This window comes from Chrysochloris asiatica, unplaced genomic scaffold, assembly GCF_000296735.1.
Source record: "Chrysochloris asiatica unplaced genomic scaffold, ChrAsi1.0 scaffold00308, whole genome shotgun sequence".
NCBI classification, from domain to species: Eukaryota; Metazoa; Chordata; class Mammalia; order Afrosoricida; family Chrysochloridae; genus Chrysochloris; species Chrysochloris asiatica.
In genome coordinates, this window is record NW_006408826.1 from 2,388,060 (window position 1) to 2,411,995 (window position 23,936).

Genomic DNA, 23,936 nt, shown 5'->3' on the forward strand with positions numbered 1-23,936 from the left:
CTCCCTTGATGATCCTAGGGACCTCTGCTCCTAGACTGGAAAGTTAATCACTCCCTTCCTTGCTATAAAACATCTACCTTTACATTTCCAACCCTCACACTCAGTCCTGAAGTCATAGTCTTTTGAGACACCTCATATGCATTAGAAAGTTGCACAATGCAAAAATAAGACAGAACAAAATTTAAGTTTGTGAAGAATATTGAATATGCTCTGTAGTGCAACAAGAATGGACAAATTAGTCTTAATAGTAAAATGGTCTTAAGAATCTAAAATGATCAGATTTCAACTTGTTTTATTTTGTACATGTTATCAGCAAAGAGCATTCACTAGAAAAGGAATTGTAAAGCAGCGAATCACAACAGTTTAATCCTCAAGCCGTGACAATGACTAGAAGAGTCTGTGCAGTGTTCCTTTTTGTTGGGCATGGTGGTATTGCCTCTGATTCAGAGTCTGACTGATCGGCAGATACTAACCACCACCAACCTCTAACCTTACATGTCAGTGAAGCCACATCTGAGGAGTGATTGACAGTGGCAAATGTCAATTGACCAAGACTTAATTATTATACAAAAACTGCCACGCTTTTGCTTTATAATGTTATGTGTACCTGACTTTGACATGCATAAACACACATGCACAGTCAGATCTCTGTAGTATCCACATATTTTTGCCCAAAGATGTTGTCATTCCTTTGTAAATCCACTATGGCTGGTGAATCACCCAGTCAAAAACAGGCTTAATTGATGCACTTGAGTGACAAGCTTGCTTGTGAAGCAGGATGGCTGGCTGGATGGTTCTAGTCACTGAGCCTGGGGGCTCTGGGAGTTTGCACTGGTGTTCACCTTTTCTGCTACTGATTATATGTGGGAGACTGTGACAAGCTCTCAGCTCTCCAATTTGTTGTTGTTAAGTGTCCTTGAGTCATTTCTGATTCATAGCGACCCTGTACTGAGTTTCCGAGGAGCTACTGGTGAGCTTGAACCATCAACCTTACAGTTCAAACCAATCATGCAGTCCAGTGCATTAACCCACAGTGCCACACCAAGATTCCAGAGGCCTCCCTAATACATTGCATTTTAGGTTCAGAGGCTGATGTTCTTAGACAAAAATAATATTTTCACCAAGTTTTATAAATATGACACCTCACAAACTCATTTCATTTGTGAAGCATAAAAGTTACATGTTAATTCTATGTTTTAGTAGTTTGCTCTTTCCTCCAAACTGATCTGAACTGGGTGTCATTAGTTGCCTTCATGTCAGCCTTGACTCATTGTGACCTTATGTGTAAAACATTGCCTAGTCTTTTGTGCCACCTTTATTGATTAGTGGTGAGTTTGAGTTGATTTGTTGTGGCTATTGTCTTGATTTGTTTCAGAGTTGACCGTGTCACTTCGTTGTTCAGAATCGTTCCTTCAGTCCTCATTGTTCATGAAGGATGAAGCCAGTCTTTGTAGGGTGATGAATACGACACCTAGACTTGTTCCTTGCTGATCCTGTTTTCAACTCTCTTCATCCCTCATTCTGGCCTAGGCATGTCAGAATACATAATAGTGCCAGGATTCATTCATTCCATATATGTTTATGGAGTGTCACTTAAGTGCCACACACTTGTCTACACACTGGGCATCCGATGGTGAACAGCACAGACAAAAGTCCCTCTTTTTGTGGAATCTGCCTTCTAGTGGGGGAAACACAAATCAACACATATACTGTTACCACAACATCCACACCTTTCCACATGCCAATTCTTCTGATTTTAATAGCTTCCTCAACCTTCTGTCTGTCTAGAAAAATCTAGAAATTTTCTACTGTTCTTTCAAGAGTGAACTTTTGAGCATTAAGTCTCAGATAGGTTTCAGCCTCTCTTTTTCTTTCTTCTGTCCCCCAGTTTTACTTTCAGCATGGCATCTTCTGAACTATTGTGTTTCAGACCCTTGTAATTTTCTCTATCTAATGGGACAGTATCTTTTTTTGCTCTGTCTTCACAGCACCCAACATTGTGCCCTGAAATATTGAAAGAAAAGAAGGAAGAAAGGAAAAAAACAAAGGGGGTGGGCCATGAGGAGGATGGAAGGATGGATGAGAATGAAGAAAGGAAGGGTGGAGAGAGAAGGGAGGAAAGATAGATCAGAGAATGGAGAGAAGTTAGAATGATGGCTGGAAGGTCTGCAAAACAGAGAGATGGAAGGAAGGTGGATAGGCATAGGCAAGAAAGACAGAAAGGGAAGACGCAGGGAAAGAAGGAAATAAATCCATGTAGTTCCTCTTCCTCCTGGCTTAGAAATGTTATAACTAGTTTTAAAATTACAACCCAGTAGAAATATATAACCCACAAAATACCATTGAATTTTACAACTGCTTGTATTTCCTACAAATTATGCAATGAGTGACTATTTCTCCATGTGATTTGGTTTTTAAATTATTGTCTCTACAACTTTATTTCAAAGCAGGAGATTAAATAAAATCTCTTTTACACAAAGGTGAATTCATCTTTGCCTCCCTATCCTGTTGATCATTTTCCCAGCGTGAAAGAAATATGTTTTTATTTTTCATTAGTAACTTTTTTTTGAGTGCTTGTCATGATCAAGTGAAACGAATGGAGGCAGGTGTGTAACAGTTCTAGTTTGCATTCTTTCTCTTGCAACTTGTATTTTATCTTAGGGGTTTTTGCTTTCTCATCTGAAAAAGGAAGGGAAGAGCAACTTCTTATAATCTCCTTTTCAGTTCAGCTTTTCTTATTCTATTCACGTCCTTTCAAGACCGTTTTGTGAGCATGTTCATTGAGCAATGTCTACCTTTAGACCACTTTAATCTCCATTTCATTTCACCAAGAGATTCAGCCTTGTCTTCCCCAGCAATCAGAAATAATGCCTACTCTCAACAGCAACAACAATCACTGTGTTCTTCTGTCTATAATATTTTATCTTGCTTTTTGCAAAGGGATAAACAGAGTTGTGTTTCTTCTCTCCACTTGGATGTTACTTTTGTTGATTTTACGAGTGTCCCAAACTCCACCTGCTGCCTGCCATCAGTTTTAGGCCCTCTTTGCTTCATCCTCTTTCTATGTCCTGGTCCACTGGCAATTTCTACTTCCCTTCATCAGGGTTAAGATAATGATGGAAGATTCCATTAGAAAGGTTAACTATTCCTTTCGGAATTATGTAACTCTATCCTATGATGTGGAGCCCTGGTATGGCACTTTAGGATAAATGGAGTACTGAAAGGTCTGCTTGAACCACAAGGTAGACAGTTCAAACTCACCCACCGTTCCTTAGAATCCCTATAGTGGGTCGTTATGATTTCAAATGGACTCAGTGGCACTTAACAACAATGTTATGCTGTGGTCCTCTCTTAAGCCAAGAAAATCAAGTCGAAGTAGAAATGAAAGGCATGGGATGGACTGTTCTACAATTAGATTCTTACACCACACCATAAACTTTCATTTTGCATATATGAAAGAGTTAAATGTAAAAGAAAATGAAATAATAAGAGTTGAATACTTCATAGTTCTATGGGTAGAAGACTATTTTCTAGGTTTTAAAACACATGCAGAATTCACAAAATGTTTGCTAGTAATGACTTAAAAGTTAAAAATAAAAGGTGTCCTGGTGTGGCACTGTAGTGTAAACACTGGACTACTAATGGCAAATTCAGTGGTTCAAACACATCAGCCACTCCTTGGAAACCCTATATAGGTCTGCTATGAATCAGACGTATTGCAGTAGGCAAATCTGCTGCACAAGACCTTTTTGAAGTGTTGAAGAGCAAAGATGTCAGCTTGAGGACTAAGGTGTGCCTGACTCAAGCCATGGTATTTCCAATAACCACATATGCATGCAAAAGCTGAACAGTGAATAAGGAAGACCGTGGAAGAATTGACACATTTGAGTTATGGTGTTGGAAGAGAATATTGAATGTTGCCATGGGCTGCCAAAAGAACCAACAGATCTGTTTTGGAAGAAGTGCAGCCAGAGTGCTCCTTAGAGGCCAGGATGGCCAAACTTCATCTCTCATACTTCAGACATATTGTCAGGAGGGACCAGTCTCTGGAGAAGAATATCATGTTTGGTAGGGTGGAGGAAGGTCTGAGAAAAAGAGGAAGACCCCCAGCAAGATGGATTGACCAAGTGGCCAATCAATGGATTCAAGCGTGGCAACAGTAGTGAGGTTGGCCCAGGACCGGGCAGTGTTTCATTCTGCTGTGCATAAGGTCACTAGGGGTCGGTACCGGCTCAATGGCACCTAACAACAACAACAACAACAAATGAATCAGAAGCAACTCAATGACACTTAACAACAATGTATCCAAAATACCATAAGTACAAACAGTCCTTTTTACATTTTTTCATTGCTTATAGTCATTAAGCAGACTTCATCTTTGCGATTATCTTCTGTCTCCAAGTCTGCTGTCATAGGCATATGACCTGTGCAGTTGCATAGGGTTCATTCACTCCAGTTGACCCTCACTTACTTCCTGTATTTTGTCTCCTTGAATGGGTTTGATTCTTCAAATGTTGCATGGCAGAAGGAAGTCAACAAATATCTGCTGTATTCCTTATCTCTAAGGTTCCTAGTCTGGATATTTAGACATTCCACTCGATATTTGGAAAATGTCTTATTTTATATAGATTCAGGTTTTACTAAATGATATGAGCCACTGAAGTTCTAGGCATCATTATTAGTGTGCAATCTGTAGGAAAAAAAACAGATGTTGGGTCAGATTTGTCCCATGAAGCATACAGAGTATGTTGATTTGTGATTTAGAGTGAAGTTCTGCAGGTCTCAGGGTCTTGTTTACGCAGGCTGCATCCTCTTCTTGGAAAATTCTTCCATCCCCTTTTTATAAATCTTGCCTTATTGTTGGATTGTTTTAGTTAACTGCTCTGGAGTCATTTTCGACTCATAGTTGTCCTTGGTAGGTTTTCCAAGGCTTTTAAATCTTTCCAGGGAGCAAAACGCCTCATCTGTCTCCCACTGAGCAGCTGGTGGGCTCACACCATCGACCTTGTGGTTCCCAGTCCTGTGCTTATCATAGGGAACCACTGTTCTCCTTTGTCTTGCCTTACCCTCACAAAACCTGTTTTCTGTACAGATTAGGTCACATTCTTGCTGTTAGACGTCTTGGGACTTCCCTGTCAAGCCACAGTTCACACTTACATGACATAATTTGTGTAATGTTTGTGCTTCCTTATGAACTGGAGTGCAGTTCATAAGTTATTCTTTTTGTAAACAACAACAACAACAAAAACACACACAAACTGTGAAATAGCCCTGACTGGGTCTGAGAAGTTGCTCAACCAAGTCAAAGGTCTGTCACATGGTAAAACAGAACTTTCCAGTGTTTAAAAATGGGATGAATAGGACTAAACCTCCAAATAGAAATTTCTGTAACCAGAACACTAACTATGAAGATTTTGCTGCGTTCGCTTGCTCCTAGCTTGCATGGGATATGCAGTATAATAAGGACTATCTATCACCTACCAGTTCGAGGTTGCTTTTGTTGGTTCCAACTCACAATGACCCTGTATAGGGTTTCTCAGAAGAGGCTGGTGGATTTCAATCACCGACCTTTTAGTTAGCAGCCTAGTGCTTATCCTCCAGCCCCATAATTGTTGTTAGTACCATGGAGTCAGTACTGACTCATAGCGACCCTGCACAGGGTTTCTGAGGCTATAAATCTTTATGGGACCAGAAAGCCTCATCTTTCTCCTGCGGAATGGCTAGTAGTTTCGAACTGCCAACCTTGAGGTTAGCAGCCCGATTTGAAACCACTACACTGCCAGAGCTCCCCATAGTTGTTGTTGTTGTCAAGTGCCGTTGAGTCAATTCTAACCCATAGCGACCCTACTGAATAGGGTTTCCAAGGTGAGCTTGAACCATCGACCTTGTAGTTCAAATGGCTTTGCACTCTGGCGCACTAACCCACAGAACCACACCAGGACTCCAGAGCTCCCCATAATAGGACTCCCTAATCTAAGGTGGTTGTGAAATGCTATCGAGTCTTTCTGACTTATAATGACCCTGTTTAGCGTTTCTGAGGAACAGCTGATGAGTTTGAACTGCAGACCTTGCGGTTCAAACCAACCTTGTCGTCCAGTGCTTCTCTGAATCCAAGGTGTTGTTATGTGCCGTGGAGTTGGTTCCGATCAATAGTGACCCTGTACAAGGTTTCTAAGGCTGTAAATCATTACGGGAGCAGAAAGCCTCATCTTTCTTCCACGGAACAGCTGGTAATTTTGAACTGCTGACTGTGAAGTTAGCAGCCCAATTCATAACCACTATGCTATCAGAGCCCCTTAATCCAAGGTACTGTGTAATAATTATCAAGATGACATGGTAGCTACTGTTGGTGGTGGGAGTAAATGGAAGTTCACTTGCTAAACCAACCACATGCGTCATGACAAGTTCACAGTCCTCTGGAGGGGGAGATCGTTGTGCTGGGAATGCTTACGTGATGCCATCGAGAATGATAAACTCTCTTATTCCCCTCACACTGTTCTATAGCAGGCAGTCAGTGTTGTCCAGCATGGGACTGGTGCTTCATAGCACAAGGTCACAAACTTCCTTAGAAAATGGCATGACTCACGAGAAAAGACTCTGGGGACTTGAAAGAGTTTAATGTTCTTACCAGTCTCTTAACCCATCAGCAAGGGTTTATTGAGTGCCTACTATGTGCCAAGAAAGTCAAATGGGGATTCTATTTGTGGCAGATGAACTTTTCACTCCCATCTGTTTTCTTTGTGTTGAATTGAGCATAAATCTGATTTGGAGGTGAACAGTAAATCTATTTCTGGGCCTGTTCATTCTTCATCCACCTTTTCAATAAATAGCACCAGCAGCTGTGCTGAGCCTTCGAATGCCTTGAAATCCTTTATGCATTTTGATACTGTCTTATGGATGGATTAATTGTTTCTCCTCACTACAATGTGTTCTAATTAGCTTGGAGAATACTCCCAGTCTCGTTTTTGAAGAGATTCTGTGTGGTATATAATGATGTCTCTAATTCTGATGTGGTAGATTAAATGGGTTTCCAAGGAGCAGCTGGTGAGCTTGAACCACCGACCTTGAAGTTCAAATGACTTTGCAGTCTGCTGCATTAGCCCACAGTGCCACACCAGGCCAGGCCTTAATTGGGCAGTCCCACATCCTAAAATGGGCCATGACTCCCTTGAAAATTTGATGAAGTCTATACATCCCTTCAATGAACTTTTGTAGCTATACGTGTAATTGAACCTCAGGGGAGTTTCAGAGACCTAAACTCTGTAACCCATTTATTAGGCTACCCCGTAAATCTCTAGGGTGAAAGAATTTCAGCCCAGGGCCAAGCCTACAACTGAAGTCATTGGTTTTAAAAATTATTTTCACCACATCATTCTGTGGTTGTGAAGTTAATGGGGAAGCAGAGGATGATCCTAGGGAGGTTCTGAGAAACATATTTTGAATACCAGTGACATAGTTGAATCTGTTCATTTTATCACATGATCACATATATTCAGCAGGGGTGATAAATACAAGGCCATACATCTAGTAAGTGACAGCTGAGATTGGAACCCGTGTCCCTAACTACTTTGGCAGAGCTTCGGCCATACCTCATTCTTCTTCCAATTGCTCATTGCCTACTACTACCACACTACAGTAGCTTTTCATAGAACCTGAATACAGCCCAGTTAAAATGACTAAATTCTATGTAGTCACGTACAGTTGAGTAGCAGGGAATGGAAACACAGCTGCCTTGTGTGTTGTAGTCATCCTAGTACCTTCTTGGTTCTCTTGCCTCCTTTCTGCTGACTCTTTACTTTCTGACCGACATCTACTTTATAGCATGGACTTTCTTAGACTACACTTTACACAGTGAACAGCATCCTCTTGGTTTTCAACAAAGTACCATTCCTTTGGCTTTCCGCAAGCACATTCTCAAAGCATGGGCAACTGGCCATCCACTTGGCAGCGTGCCTAGTGTGGTGCCTAGTTGGCTTCAGGCCACTCACTAGACAACCCAGGCTGGGCTGGTCTCTACCCCAATCTTCCAACCTACTTTGTCACTGTCAAGAAGCATTCCAGCAGCAGTAATTGCCTGTTATGGACTTGACAATGGACAAGCAAATGTTATTGGTTAAATTGTGTCCTCCAAAAAAGACATGGTGACGTCTTAAGTGATTATGACCTTGTTTGGAAATAGAGTCTTTGCACATGTAATTAGATCAGGTGTTGTGAGGTCATACTCTAGTAGAGTGGATCCTAATCCAACAGGAATGGGATTCTTCGTAAAAGAGGAGGAAACACATAGAGCTGGAGAGATGATGAGTGAAGACAGCCGTGCGAAGACATTGGTAGAGGTTGAAGTTAATGCTGCCATCAGCCAAAGAACACCTGGGGCTAGCAGAACCCGGAAGAGACAAAGATCTTCCCCTAGCGCCTTCAGAGATGACTTCTGCCCTCTAGAACTGTGAGGGATTAACGTTCCTGTTGTTTTAATCCACACAGTTGTGGTTGGTCATCACAGAAGTCACAGTAAGTGCCTTTGTTGTCTAGTATATGTTAAGTGCTTTCCAGGGTACCAGAGGGGACAAAGAAATTACAAGACAACTTCAAGAAGGCCAAAATGCAGTGGACCCATACCTTTGATAGGTTCGGTGCTTGATGATTTGTATTCTGTCATAGTTGAAGAGCAATATTTCTTGGGAGCTTCTTTTGTCTGCTCTTTGTCAAAAGCAAAGATAGTTCATCTGTCCGACCAGATATTCACCAGTTAAAAATGACTGCAGCCTCTCCAGGGAATTGAAATCTAGAGAGAAGTTGCAAGGCCAGCTTTCCAAGGCGGGATTGTGGTACATGTATTATGCATCCAGATAGGGGTTTTAATCACAGCTCTTCAACCTTGTTCAAGGTAACTGATTCTTGTTGGACCTCCATTGCCTTATGTATAAAAATTTTAGTGGAGTGTTTGGGGATTAAAAGAAAGATTGTACACAGTACCTGACATACCAGAAGCATTCTCATTGCTTGTGTTCATCAAAGTCCAAGGTAGAATCTGTATCCCTAAATTATGGAGAGAACAACACTGGCAATGTGGCTAGGCATCAGGGAAAAGCTGTGGTTTAACCCATAAGTAGTATTATAGAATTGACTTTGAATCCAAACACAACAAAATATTGCCCAGCCATGCATCATCCCATGATCAGTTGCAGATCGTACCTTTGTGTGATCCATAGGCTCTTGTTGCTTGACTTTCAGAAGCAGATCTCTTAGGGCTTTCTTCATAGTCTATGTCAATAGTCTGGAAGTTCCACTGAAACCGTCATTCTGCCTCAGAGCAACAAGTAAGCATTCTCTGTTAAGCTCTTTACTAATGGTAGCTGCTATAGTGATAATTCTTTTTATTCAACAATGGAAGTCTCACCAAAATCTGTTACTGTCAAAGGCAAAGAAAGGGAGAGTTGTCTTCCCACTCCACCATGTGTGTCACATTTCAAACAGAATCATTGATCATAGAGATGATCCACTGTTCAGAAAAAGGCTGTATTCTGGACATAGCTCTTTATATATAAGCATAAAATCACATCTGTGTAATCATATTTATTGCTAGTAATGTAATTTTCCAGTACAGATAGTGCTGATAAGATTATACAATTCCCTGGTATGCAGGACAATTTTATTGAAAACCAACATTATGTGAAAGAATGCATATGATGCTTTTTTCATAAGTGTGATGTAGAAGAAGAAAAAAAGCAGATTCCTTGAATGTGTTTGAATCGATGATGCATAGTAAAACGTTCGGGGACATTGCGATGAAACAAACATGGCACTTAAATACTTAGATATAGCTCTTGATTGTTGTGAGCCACTCATCACCTTTAATATGGATTTTAAATAAGTACTGGGGATTATTTTGTGAAGGCCATTTCTCTCTCTTTTTTCATACTTTGTACATGCCGTGTTCTGATCATTAATGGATATATATATGGTTTTTGTTTTTTTAAGTTTTCATTGTGAATTGAGTGATAGTTTACATGGTCGAACATCAGCTTTACATTCATCCTATTATATTTCGTTTCATTGCAATGTATGTAATCCCCTCCATGCATCATCATTCAACAGCATTTGCTTCTACTCTCTCTGTTTGTGTTTTCTCCTTTTTTTGGATGTACACTGAAGTACTCAGGAATCTATAACCATACAAACAACCAATAATACCCTGCAAGCCTGCCCTCTGGCCACCAGCACACAGCCCCTCTCCCTCTTTGAGTCTAGAGTGTCCATCCGCTCCATGTCTCCACATCATCATCTCTCTTTCCATCTCTGACTATGCTGTTTCTCTGGATAGGGTCCCACACTCCGCTCTTCTCCCTTGATGGTCCCAGGGTCCTCCGCTCCTGGACTGCAAGATCAACCACTACCCTCCTTTTGTTACAGAACGTCTTCCTTTACAGTTGCAACACTCACAATCAGTACTGATAATAATTATTCACTATTGGACCACAAGAGTCTTATTGTTGTTGCTATGTGCTGTGGAGTTGGTTCCAACTCATATCGACTCTGTACAGGGTTTCCAAGGCTGTAAATCTTTATGGGAGCAGAAAGCCTCACCTTTCTCCTGTGGAATGGCTGGTAGTTTCGAACTGCTGATCCTGAGCTTCACAGCACGATTTGTAACCACTACACTACCAGAGCTCCTTACAGGTTGAAAACCACTCAGTGGAGATTCTACTTTCCCTCACACCCTCTGAAACTAAGCTCCCTCTTGAAAACTTGTAAGCCAGTCACTTTGTGCCTTTATAGCCCCCCCCACCCCCCCCCCGCATTTTAGGTGGACAATGTCTAAGTTGCCCATCCCTGTTAACCCTGTGTACAGAGGGGGTAGGCATGATCCTTGCTGTGAAGATTCTTTCCCTCTTAAGCTACTACATCCATAGATGTAGGTCTAGTTCATCAAACTGTAGCAAATTACACTTTTTTTCCCTCTTCTTTCTTCCTCTAGACAAGTTTTGATCATCCAGCCATTGAAGCTAGGTCAAATGGGTACTATCTGTAAGTATGGGTATTCTTTTGCATCTGAATGTTGGATGCTTCACTCTCTGCTCTAGTCCTCTGTGGCTATGTCCCTGTTCCTTGGTCCAGGAGTCCCCAGGTCTCACCATACTGCTGGCCAACCAGGTCTCACTCTAGGTTTATAGGGGTCTATTGAACGTGGTCAGACTCAGTTAGCATGACGGCATCTTGAAAATGTGTGTTAGTACACTGTCTGGCACTTAATTATTGTTGTTGTTAAGTATGGCGAGTCATTTCAACTCAAGTAATTCTGTATAGGGTTTCTGAGGAGCAGCTGGTGGGTTTGAACTGCCAACCTTGTGGTTTCAAGTCCAGTGTATATTCCTAGTGTTTTGGGCCTTAGGGTCCCTAGTTATTTGTCACATTTGATCGATGGAAACACTCATTTCTATGATTGCATCAATAGAGAAGAATTTGGTATTTGCAAGATGGACATGATTGAGGTTTGTGCATGGAAAGTGTTTGCTGATGGTGCTGCTGATTGTTTCAGGTGATTACAGACACAAAAACACTAAAGTAAGTGAGCATTTATAGAGTGTTTTGTCTATGGCTACCACTCTAGAATCTTCTCATTTTATTCTCAACTTGCCTATATAGCCTACCATCCCATTATCTTTATTCTTGACATGGTAAACCGTTTCTTCTTACAAAAATAAAATTCACCTCTTCTTTGCTCATGCTATTCACCCCCCATTTTAGAAGCTTTTCTTCACATCTCTTTCTGCAAAAATTCTACTAGTCCTTCAAAGTCAAGCCCAAATAAGGCATCTTTCCAGGTTTCTGTCAAAGGACAAACCTGAACCATGACAATTCCCCAGCTTGGCTAAAAAGGTTCCCATCACCGTTAGGTGGATTTCCTTGAGTGAGGTCTTCTGCACCTCTATAACAGTGCTGCAGTAGGAAGATGATAAACTTCAGTGCTTTAGAAATTGTGGTTCAAATCCTGGATCGCCCATTGATTTGGTTTCTTTATTTGTAAAATAGGAATGATAGCACATAACTAGTAGAGTTATGTGCTTAGGACATATTGTCAGGAGGGACCGACCAGTCGCTGGAGAAGAATATCATGTTTGGTAAGGTGGAGGGTCAACAAAAAGAGGAAGACCCTCAATGAGATGGATTGGCTAAGTGGCAGCACCAATGGACTCAAAAGCGTGACAACAATTGTGAGGTTGGCCCAGGATTGGCAGTGTTTTGTTCTGCTCTGCATAAGGTTGCTATGAGTCGGTACCGACTCGATGGCACCTAACAACAAAATTAGAGTTGTGTATCGATAAATCTGACCCCCTCTAACTTTTTTAATCGATTCACTCCTTCTGAACCATATTGCAATAGTTCTTTCTGTTATGTGAACATGCTGAGTGGAAGAGAGAGATGCAGAACAATGTATGCAAGTATACACTTAGACAGAATGTCATACCTACCAATGGGAGATCCAGATAATTTTCAAGGAGACTGGTTTTCCAATCTGAAGGCATCATTAGTCCACTTTTCCACAGTGGGAGTTCCACTCATTACTCTGGCTTTTAGATCTTAAACGTCTCCTGGCTTTTATGATCTAGAGTGAATTTTCTCTTAAAGACTTAAAGTGGAGTAAGAATCACAGAAACATTAGCACCTTCTACTGATTTCACATCTTCTGTATATGGCCCTGTGACATTCTTATGCCTGGTCATATGTCTTGATTAAACCCAAACTCCTTAGCTGAGTCCTCCAATCTTTCTTCTGGGAAACTTTCACTCCTGGAGTCTTCATTGCCTGGCCAACAGTGGGCACTCAGCATGCATTCCTTGTCCTGAATTCTTTTACTATCTACACCTACACTGATTTTTTTTTTTTCAAAAAGGTCAAGGAGTAACATTTTCTCCTGTCTTCCCCGCAGTATGTACATTTCCAGTTGCATTTTCAGAATTGGTAAAACAAAATTTATGCAACAACAGTGGATCCTTTGTAGCTGTTAACTTGAACTCTAATAGTAAGTGCAATTCTGACCCCTTTCTCTGTTTAAGGCCTGTGATCTAGGAGCTCTAGTGGTTCTTGTGCTTGGCTGCTAACTGAAAAGTCTGCACGTAAAAACCCCTAGTCGTCTCTGAGGAAACAAGATGGGGCAGTCTGCTGCCATGTAAATTTCAACCTTGGATAACTTGTTGGTTAGTTTTTTTTTCCTATAGGATTGCTATGAGTCAGGATTGACTAGACCACAATGATTTTTTTGGGGGGTTGATCAGGATCAAATGGATTTGAGGTCACTTTGTGATAAATTTAATATTAAGTCTTGATTTTCATAATATCATATCTCCTGAGGCCTGGGGGTTCAGCTTCCTGAGCTGTACATAGAATGTACTCAGGAAATATTTGCAGTTCGTCCTGATGAGAGGGAATGCAAACGAACCAACTTTAATACTCATTGAACCATCTACCATTGGCCAGGCACTGCGATTGGCTTTTTATTTACTGCTCATAATTCATCAGCTAGATAAATATTCATACCCCATTCTTCAGATGAGGCAGTTGAGATTCACAGAGGCTACTAAGTACTTTGCTCAAAGTGAAAGGCATGTCCTTTCCACACACAACTATCATCTGGATTTGTCTGGAATTCCCTTCCAAAATACATCTGTTTTCTGGACTTGAAAAAAAAAAATTTTTTTTTCCCTTCTTATTTCAAGCTTTTACATTTAAATTGGGGAATGAAAGTCTTTAGTGAAGGAGTGTCTAGGTATTCCTAGTTATCATTTATACATCCATCTATGTATCATGTAGACATCTCCATACTTGACTGTGCCTTCTTTTAGTAGCCTCCTTCATTCACAGTTTCTGTTTTTGAGCTTGACGTGCCAACTTGTAGCACTCCCACAGTAGGCTAGTGGTCATGGCATTGTGGTTCAGTACCACACTGTGGGTGTGGTGATGATGAGAGCCTTGCCAATCAAGCTGGGGCATTGTCCTGCTTCCGGTTTGTCCTCTGCCTTTGGCAGTGAGGCTCTGGCTTGCTTTGTCCCAGTACATTGGACTGCAGTATCAACATTGGTCTCTGTGCAGTTTTCCTCATGCACTTTAATTTGAAGACTTCTCACAGTCGCCACGATGAAACAGACAAGGTCAGAAGTATTGCAGTTCTCTGGCAAGTTTCTGCGAATGTCATCCATGTTATGAGATTGTTTCTGTCTAGGGAGAGACTCATTTGTTCAGGAGGAATTTATTGTGAGGAAGGGGGTGATTATAGTTTCAGTGACAGATACAATACTTTTCATGGGATTGAAAGGTCACCTAAAAAGGACAATGGTAGTGATTGTAGCAGTGGTTCTAGTTGCAGAAATCTCTAGTGTGAACAGACCTTCCACATCTCATTAGAATGGCACAGAAACATGTTGAAGTCATCAGTCAGAGATGGACCATTCACTTTGTAGATGTGGAAATTGAGGTTCCAAAAGTTTAAATGGAGGTCAAGTAGGTCTTTTGACTACTCCATGACTCTCTTGCCAAAGTACTTGGTGAGTTGAACACACAGAATTTATTGACTTCTAACTAGTGAGCATTTTGTCCTCCTGGAAAAATTGACAAGTAGAATCGAGCCATTAATAATTCCTTCGTGATTTCAAATTCCCAATGTATGCCAGTGAGCATACCCAGGCTATTTTCTTCCCACGTTCTGTGGAGATCATTTCGTGATTCAGTCCACAGTCTAGTATTTCATCCCAATGCTTTCCTATTGTTACGAATAATTTATAATAGACATCATTTAATATCAACCATGTAGCCAATGCTTTATACCCTATTTCTAATCCTCACAGTAACTCTGAACAAGAGGTATTACACGTCTCTTTTAAAATTTTTAACTTTTTAGTATGAATTAGATGAAAATTTACAGAATAGATCAATTTACCATTTTACAGTTCATATATATTTCTGTCATCAAAATGATTAGATTCTCCACAATGAAACATAACTTATCCCACTTGCTACTTTAGTTGCTAGTTTCCATTCCTCCTCCTTTCCTAACCCTTCTGCACTTTGTCCTTGAGTAAATGCTGCCCTTTTGATCTAAAATGGTTGATTATTCTAAGGTGTGAGTGTCTCCCTTGTGTTATTGTTCTCCTTATATTGTTCTCCTTACGACCTGGGCTGGTACTCATGAGGTGAGCAGTTTTAATCTACCAGCTGATTCGTTCTGCTCCTGTAAAGATTTATAGCCTCTGAAACCCTATACAGAATTGCTATGAATCAAAACTGAGTCCATGACACACAATCACCACCACCCTAGGCTTGTAGGACTTAGACTTTGCAATAGTGCACACCCCATGTACTCCTTGTATGCATCTGTCAAAAGTACTTTCTTTTATATAATGATGCAGGGATTCAAAGCCCCAGCCCTTTATGACATTTCATCGTGGGAACTCCTTAGCTTAATTGTCTACAACTGCTGCCTTTTCCTACCCAGTGCACGCTGGAGGTTGTAGTTGGAACTTCATACTTGACTCCTTTCCACTGTCCACCAAGAGGGATGGAGAGTCCTCCTAGAAATGGTGACCAACAGCTTTTGTGGAAGGTCAACTTTGAAAAACAACACTGCTTATGGGATCAATAGTAATCACTCAACCCATGGGTCCAGAACGATGGATGTAAGATTGGAATCACTTTCAAAATTAAAATGAATTTGATATTCATTCTGATGGAGGTGGTGGAATATGTACATTCTTATAATTTTGAGAACTTATGTTATGGTATTTAAAAGTAGAAAATCAAAAATTGCCACTGCTTTCCAAAGACTAAAAAAATGAATATCTGGGCAGGAACACAGAAGGACGTTTTTCATCGTTCATCTTTAACTATGCCTACCTGGCTCCAGGCTGCAGCCTATGAGCTATTGGCTGTTCAGGATTACTTTATAGGATTTTACAGCCAGAAAGCCCCTTAGAGATGATCTAGTCTAGTGGATCTAAAATTTTCATCACCAAGGACACCTTTAAGTAATTTATCCTGACATTTCTGCTTTTGAAATATTGTGCCTATTAAACAAATTGCCTTTGTTTTTTCACATCTGAATTCTCTTTCCCATTTTTTTACTTGGAGTCATTGGTAAGCTGCCCTTTAGAGTTTCTGCTCAACATGATCTAGCCAGTATGACCAGAGTTCATTCACTGTTGTTGAGTGCCCCCGAGTCGGTTCCAACTCATAGGCCCCTGTATAGCCAAGGAGCAGCTGGTGGGTTTGAACAACTAACCTTGCAGTTACTAGCTCAGTGATTATCTTACAATACCATACCAGGAGTTCTAACATGACCATAGTAGACTGCTATATTTGCTTCCCAGAGCAATGATCTCTCATGGTTAAGTTAGCCTGTGGTTCACTTGATCGCAAACTCTAATACATCTCACATAGGCATTTTACAATGTCTGAAAGCAACTCATGGGCTCCCATCATCTTAGCCTCCTATAAGGAAGGTTGATTGTTGTTGTTGTTAAGTGCCGTAGAGTCGGTTCCGACCCATAGCGACCCTGTACAGGGTTTCCGAGGCTGTAAATCTTTACGGGAGCAGAAAGCCTCATCTTTCTCCCGCGGAGCGGCTGGTAGTTTCAAACTGCTGGCCTTGAAGTTCGCAACCCGATTCGTAACCACTATGCTACCAGAGCTCCTTAAGGAAGGTTGATAGGGATGAATAATTAATAGGTGAAAGGACTGACCAAAGGTTACAAAGAAGCTTGATGGCATGGAGAACCAGAACTCATGTCTCTTGAGTTTCATTTCCCTGGCCCAGGACCCGGCAGTTCTGTTGTGCATAGGGTCGCTATGAGTTGGTACTGACTCAATGGCACCTAACAAGAATAACAATATTAAACGAGTTGATACTCTGATGACGGTATTTTAAATGAAGAGTTGGAATGGTAAAGCAGTCAAGTTTATTTGGAGCAAGTTCAACATGGCAATCTTCCATTCATACCTTTTGTTTACCAGAAGGTTCCATCACTGGCTCTGCCACTTAATGGCTGTGCGAGCCTGGGTCAACTCCATATCATCTGGAACGTAAATGTCTGAACATGGAGGCGTTTCATAAATAATTGGTGAATTGGCACAATGTGAACAATAACGTGTACATCATGGGATTGTGTGCTGAGTGAATAAGATGATTTAATGGGAGTTCCAGAAACCTGTTGCTACTGACCGACCGTTTTATTGTGATCTCAGGTATGTTATAGCAAAACAGCTCCACTGGGTTCCCAGAGGTTGATGTTTCGGAAGTAGATCACCAGGTGTTTCTTCTGAGGCAGTTTTCTCAGAACACTGGAACCTTCAGCTGCACATAGTACAGCTACTAATAAAAGGCAAGAATGATGAAAAGTGAAAAACAAAGATGAGGTATTTGATTTCAGAGTCGTCAGAATGGAACCATGTCATAAGTCGTATTTCCAAGCAACAACATAGTCTGGTACAGGCCCCAGAATTCAACATATACTTTGGGGAAACGATTCAGTCTACAGCAGAGCGCCGTGAGTTATGTGCAGCTTCTCTGAGAGAGTGGCTAGACCCTGTTACACATTCCAAACTTCAGTTCTCTGGGGACTCTGTAGGTTTTTGTCACTGGCTGTGGGTCACTTACTACGTGGGTAGGATTTTCACACACAGCTTGTAGTCGCTGCTCCACCAACTCTTCCCACCATCATTTCCTCCAGAGTTGTTGGTTTTCTTTTTTTTTCAATTCAAACAAAAATGCAGTGTCCATTTTATGGTTTCTCATTGTAGTTGTTTGAATGGTAGGTGGAGTTGATATACATTGTATGAATATAGTAGTCTCTTGGATGGTCTAATAATGCTTGCAGGAACTGATTGGCAGACTCAAATAAAACTTCTCACTATGGTAAATGACCTCCAGCTCTCTTGAAGATGTGTCAAATGGCAAATAAAGCAAACAAAATACTTGAAGAGCAATATACAAAGAATCAGTAGAATGAGAATGTCTCCAATTTTGTTTTTCTAATAGTATTGAGGGCTTTTTAATTCCCCCTCACTTGTGAAGTAAGGAGATGAAAGCTACATTTGAGTGTAGTTTAGCATAGTTTCATAATTAGGTGCCCAGAGATTTGTTGTAGGAAGTAAAATTCTGAGGATGGACAGCAAATGTTATCAGTGGATTGAGCAAACAAAAGGGCCCATTTCTTCCTAATGGCTGTTCCCAGGAAGTTGGGGGAGGAATGGAGAACCAGAGGACATTCTCTGTATTGCTCTCAGGGTGATGGCTGAAACCTGGTGTCAGTGCTTACCGGATGCCTCCAACTGTCCCTTTATTTGCCAAATTGTCATGTCGATGTACAGGCCCCATGTCATAGTCTGGTACAACCCTAATTGAGGGGCATCTTCCTGAATGGGAATCGCATGCTCTGTTTAATGACACAGGTGGACACTTTTGACCTACAGGAGGTTTTTTGAAGAAGCAGAAACATTGGGGCTATGTCATCAAAACACTCCCATTTAGTAGATGTGTGATCTGGGACAAATGTCTTGACCTTTCTCAGCCTCCGTTTACTTACCTATAAAAGAAGTAGTTTGCGTTATTAAGTGCTTTCAAGTCTGTTCCAACTCAGCGACTCTGTATGGGGTTTCTGAGGAGCAGCTGGTGGGTGTGAACTGCTGAACCACCGACCCTGTGGTTTACAGTCTGGTACTTATCTTACAGCACTGCAATTTCCAACAGTTGTTGATCGGTCCCATTGAGAGACATTTCACTATGCCATAAATACAACGGGCACACATAGCATTGTGATATGCTATATGCTATGATAATTACATTGCTTTTCAGAACAAGGCCTTTCTGGGCTTGTAGGCTGCTTCTTGAATATAACCCTGATGAGAGAGTCAAATGCTTTCTCATCAGTCAGTGATGCTCACTGACCACAGAGAGTTTCAACCTGGAGTCTCTAGACTTAAGTCAGGGACGAATTCTGACTTAAGTCTAGAGACTCCAGGTTGAAACTCTGTCTGGTGAGCCTGGTGAATGTGAGGTCCCTGGGGAGGGAACCTCAGAGACTTATGGATTAGCAGAAGAGACACTTGAATAAGATACTTAGAATACAACCTAATTTGGCCTTGAATTTCAAGAGCTGGATCCTTCACTTGGAAATCCTCAGGTGAGATCTGAGACCTTTTTTTTGTTGTTGAGTGTCATCAAGTTGGTTCCGAGGAGCAGCTGGTAGGTTTGAACCACCAACTTTGGATATATACTATTTGCGATAACAAAGGTTTCTTCCTTTTAGGAGATAAATACTGGGGGGTAGGTGGGTGGCTCATGTGATTTAGGTATTATGCTGAGATAATTGACCTTTGGCTCAGTTTGTATCAATAAATTCTTCCCGGCAACTTTGGAAATATTAACAGGAAGCCAAGCCAGTCCTAGAATGATTATATCCTGGAGTTAACCATACTAGACATCTTGCAGCAAATCAGGTTTTTTGTTTTAGGAAATGGTTTTCCTAAGCACTTTGAAAGTAAAGAAAAATTTCAATTGCTCTTAGTCCCATCTGCCTCAATACAGGGAAACTTCAGCAAATCTGATGGGTTAGCTTCTTGTCAGCGGTTGCCTGGCCCTGAGCTCGCCCCGCACACTAGCCACGCAGGAAGAGCTGGGGAGGAAAGACTGCATTGGGTTCCGCCTGAGAACTCTACCTAACTATCAGATCTAGGGCCTAATTTGTAATTAGACAGAATCTTGGAAGAACATCAAGCTCAACCTCCAATCCAGATATCTCTGGGGGAGAAATCTGTATTTAGATATTTCATTTAAAAAATTCATCATGGAATAACAATGTATTTTATTAAAATGTCTACATGATGTAGTCCAAATTTTCTCTGAACTGTTTTATGATTAGGGGAATGGAGGTAGCAAGAACGTGTCAGGCAATCAGCTTGGGCAGCTAAGTCATGGCCTGGTGGGACTTTGAGAATCTAGTGAGTCCCAGTCCCCTTTTCTGGAGGCCCTAATTTGGCCAGGAGAAATGTCTTTTCAAGTAGCCGGCAGGTAGATCATGACTTCCTGAAGTGCTTTTTGTGTCTATATTGTCAGTTACCCTTGTCAGTTTCCGCTTCCTCTTAGTCCACAATTTCATGGCATTTCAAGCATGCTTCTTCTCTGACTACTTTGTTCAAGGTCACCAGTGGCGGCCTGTGTTGTCTCATAGACTTCACTACTTTTTTCCTTTGGGCTCTCAGCAACATTAGGCTTGGTTCACTGAACACTCCTGCTCAATCTCCTTTCCTGTCTTTCCCCCTCTAAACAGTCTCTAAATAGGAGCGATTCTTTAAGGCTTGCTCCTCGACTTTCTTCTGCATCTCGTCTAATTTCCTGGTAGCGTAGTGGTTACGAATCGGGCTGCTAACCTCAAGGTCGGCAATTTGAAACTACCAGCTGTTCCACGGGAGACAGGTGAGGCGTTCTGCTCCCGTAAAGATTTGCAGCCTCGGAAACCCTGTGTAGGGTCACTATGAGTCGGAACCGACTCCACGGTACTTAACAACAACAACAACAACAACAACAAATCATGTTTATGGAGCCCTGGTGTGTTAATGTGCTGGAATGCAAAGCCAGTTAGAACCATAAGGTTGGCGGTTCAAGCTCACCAGCCGCTCTTCGTAAACCCTATACAGGGTCACTGTAGGTCAGAACCGACTGGACAGCATTTAACAACATTATGTATGTTTTTGTCACTGACCTTTGATTTCCTGTTTCCAGATCATTTATCTAAAGTAGATTTAGGAGACAATCTACTCAGCATCAGACATAGTGCTAATTACTAGAGTTTGGGAACTGGAGGAGAGAAAAGTAAAGTGTACTGGGATACTTAATAACAATTCCTGGTGGTGCCTTGGGATCGGTATTGGATTGGTTATCACAAGTTCAGTGGTTCAAATCCACCAGTTGCTCCACTGGAGAAAGATGAGGTTATTGCACTTGGCCTTGGAATTGTAAACCATACAATACAGCCCCATCCTGTCTACATGGAGGCCCAGGCTAACGAAGGAATAATTGCTGGGACATTGGATCCTTACACTGGTTTGTAACTGCTTGAGCTTGACTTCCATGACGTAGTAGGGCACGGTCTTTCTAAACTAAGCCTCTGGATTTCTAGTAAACTCTCTAAAGGAATAGCTTAAGATCAGTAAGAGAGGCATTCATCACCTCTTTTCAACGCAAGAATGGACTCAAATATAACAACGATTGTGAGACTGGTGCCAGTTACTGGGAGATGGAACCAAACAGATGGCAACTAACAACCACAGGCTACAATTCAGGTTCCACAGCCTTCTCTCAGCGGTGCTTGCAGACGTGAGTGTAAACAGTCAGACCTTTTGGTCATAAAGCCCCTTGGTCTCAGCCAGTACCTTCCCACCCTGACGGTCCTGCTCAACATAGAGGCACTCAGCTTCCTTAACCAATGGGTCAGGAAAGCACCCACCATCTGGGTTCCTGGTTGTGCTGACATAGTCTCTGTTGTTACAACTCTCTGTCTCTTGGATCAAGAGGTTTCAGTGTAGGATCAAGGTCACACTCTGTTCCTGGCTCGTCTTTTTAGAGGTCCTGAGATCCCATGTTATGCTTCCTTGATGGTTCATTCTAAGCCCAGTCAAATGGCAAAACTGATTAATCCACACTTTGTTGTTTTTGTTAAGTGCCATGGAGTAGGGTTTCCAAGGAGCGGCTGGTGGATTTGCACCACCAACTTGCTTATCCTACAGCACTATACCAGGACTCCAATCTCCACATTGTTGTTGTTAAGTCGATTCCAACCCATAGTGACCCTGTATAGGGTTTCCAAGGAGCAGCTGGTGAGCCTGAACCATCGACCTTGCAATTCAAATGACATTGCAGTCTGACGCATTAGCCCACAGCGCCACATTGCCCCACACAGGCACTGTTCTGGAAAGTGAGAATGTAGCTGTCAACATGGCACTGGAGATTCTCTTCTAGTAGTTGGTTTCACTCCAGCAATCTACCTTGCTACAGGGATTACTTTCCTTCCCTAAAGAAACTACCCTGGCTTCCCAAGACATTGACGAAACAGGACTTAGACATCCTGCTCCAGGCATACGGTTATATTGCTTTTCAGATATCGTAGGTACATTTCTGTTTTTGCCCTCCTTTATTCGCCGATTATATGTGCTGCCCCCACCCCCACCCCAGTTCCTGAAAGGAAGAATCGTGGTCTGCTTAGGTCATACTGTCTTCCTGGAGCCTAAGCAGTGTCTTACACAGAGTAGGGACTGATTCTATATATGACTAATGATTATTAGTTGATCCTGTGATTGTCAGGTGAAATTGAGGAAGATCAGCAGGCGATCAAGGGCAGTGTACGCCTGTCTCAGGTTGTAGACTCTGGACCAAATTCAAAATAACCCTCTTCCTTTCTGTGTTGGTAGTAAAGCATAATTAGTAGGAAAGATGAGAGCAAATCTTGGGGAGAATTTTTGTTTAGAATGTGCTGGAAGGCTTTGCTATGTTAATTCTAATGCAGGCCAGCATCTCAAAGTTCTGTAAGAGAGGGGACTCATCCAAACATTTAGAGCAGATTTCTTTGGCTGCTACAGTGATTGCTTCAAGCTGAGGCCTTTCTTTGTCTACTTCTCCTTTAGATACATGGTCTGGGCAAACATTTGCTCACTTCCTTTTACTATTTGCAGGATACGTCTACCCTAGTTCACCCCTGCGTCAACACCTGCACAGGAGATGTCTATGGCAACTTTATTCATTGGTGGTAGAATCCCAAGAAAGAGGTGAAAATAACTTGGGTACGGTTAATTTGGGAATGAGGAATGCAAGAGGCTTTTTGAAGAAGTTGTGAAATTTAGTGGACCTGGGAGCTGTTTACTCATCCTTTTTGGGGTGTGGGTAGTTTGTTGGGGGAGAACCACAGCTGGTTTGTGGTGAGTCATATGTTTGTATTTCTACTTAGCCTTGTATGGCGGAATCCAAGTTTCCTTTACAATGACTTGATTAAAATTAGCAATCTGTCACAGAGCTCTTTAAAGAGTCTTCTGAAAAGTCTTCCAAAATAAATCAACCTTCCTGTTGGGGTTTAGTCATCCGCCTTCATTCTTTCTTCAAGTGGAAATGATTCTAAGGGAAAGGTAAGCTAGTAGCTCTTTGTGTGGCACTCAATTGGAAAGGTTTAGTTTATGTTTAGGCAGTGTGGTGGTAGTCTGCCGTCAAGTCGATTCAAACTCACAGTAACCCAGTATAGAGTTTCTAAAGCTGTAAATCATCATGGGAGGCAAAAGCCTTATCTTTTCTCCTGCTGAGTTACTGGTAGATTCAAACTACTGACCTTGTAGTTAGCAGCCCAGTTCATAATCCACTATGCTACCAGGATTTTAGGCAGGGCATTAAAGGTGAAAAGGTCAAATGATGTACAGGGTCAAATGCTGGCCGTGGCACTTGTGTGACCTTACACATGTTACCTAAACCCCCTGCATTTCACTTGTCTCCTGCTATGGCCCTATAGGATCAAGTACTGGACTATGAACCACAAGGTCAGCAGTTGAAACCCACCAGCTGTTCCTTGGAAAACCCTACACAGAGTCGCTATGAGTTGAAACCAACTCGAGGGCACTAGATGTATAATTCAATGAAACAATGTGTGTGTGACTATTTCTTGGCTCCTTCAGTCTTGTTAGCACTTGGGAACACACATTATAATGATTCTCATACATTCGTAAACCTGAATGTGTCTTTAGCTAAGCACGTCACTTCCTGTCCTACTGTTTTCATTGGCAATGCTTGCTCCTCGGCTTCTCTGTAGCTGTGAGGGATTCCCATTCTCCCAGACTCCATGATTGCTATTATTGGCTTTTCCATCTCTTCTATTGGTGCTCTAGGTCTGACCTTTATTGTTATATACATG

General features: G+C 41.7%; 1 protein-coding gene across 1 annotated transcript in view; it reads left to right on the top strand.

The window, feature by feature from the left end:
- Positions 1–23,936, top strand: part of LOC102816842 (fibroblast growth factor 13-like) — a 594,039-nt gene that overhangs the window by 225,616 nt on the left and 344,487 nt on the right. The gene's annotated exons all lie outside the window — the stretch shown is intronic.